We start from the raw sequence: 1,182 nt of genomic DNA on the forward strand, positions 1-1,182 counted from the left end.
TATTTATGTCAATTTGTTAACTATGTATTATTAATTTATTTATTTATGTCAATTTGTTAACTATGTATTATTAATTTATTTATTTATGTCAATTTGTTAACTATGTATTATTAATTTATTTATTTATGTCAATTTGTTAACTATGTATTATTAATTTATTTATTTATGTCAATTTGTTAACTATGTATTATTAATTTATTTATTTATGTCAATTTGTTAACTATGTATTATTAATTTATTTATTTATGTCAATTTGTTAACTATGTATTATTAATTTATTTATTTATGTCAATTTGTTAACTATGTATTATTAATTTATTTATTTATGTCAATTTGTTAACTATGTATTATTAATTTATTTATTTATGTCAATTTGTTAACTATGTATTATTAATTTATTTATTTATGTCAATTTGTTAACTATGTATTATTAATTTATTTATTTATGTCAATTTGTTAACTATGTATTATTAATTTATTTATTTATGTCAATTTGTTAACTATGTATTATTAATTTATTTATTTATGTCAATTTGTTAACTATGTATTATTAATTTATTTATTTATGTCAATTTGTTAACTATGTATTATTAATTTATTTATTTATGTCAATTTGTTAACTATGTATTATTAATTTATTTATTTATGTCAATTTGTTAACTATGTATTATTAATTTATTTATTTATGTCAATTTGTTAACTATGTATTATTAATTTATTTATTTATGTCAATTTGTTAACTATGTATTTTTAATTTATTTATTTATGTCAATTTTTTAACTATGTATTATTAATTTGTTTATTTATGTCAATTTGTTAACTATGTATTATTTATTTACTTATTTGTCAATTTGTTAACTATGTATTATTTATTTATTTATTTATGTCAATTTTTTAATTATGTATTATTAATTAATTTATTTATGTCAATTTTTTAACTATGTATTATTAATTGATTTATTTTTGTCAATTTGTTAACTATATATTATTAATTTATTTATTTATGTCAATTTGTTAATATGTATTATTAATTTATTTATTTATGTCAATTTGTTAACTATGTATTATTAATTTATTTATTTATGTCAATTTGTTAACTATGTATTATTAATTTATTTATTTATGTCAATTTGTTAACTATGTATTATTAATTTATTTATTTATGTCAATTTGTTACCTATG

Source organism: Tachypleus tridentatus, chromosome 1, assembly GCF_004210375.1.
Source record: "Tachypleus tridentatus isolate NWPU-2018 chromosome 1, ASM421037v1, whole genome shotgun sequence".
Taxonomy (NCBI): domain Eukaryota; kingdom Metazoa; phylum Arthropoda; class Merostomata; order Xiphosura; family Limulidae; genus Tachypleus; species Tachypleus tridentatus.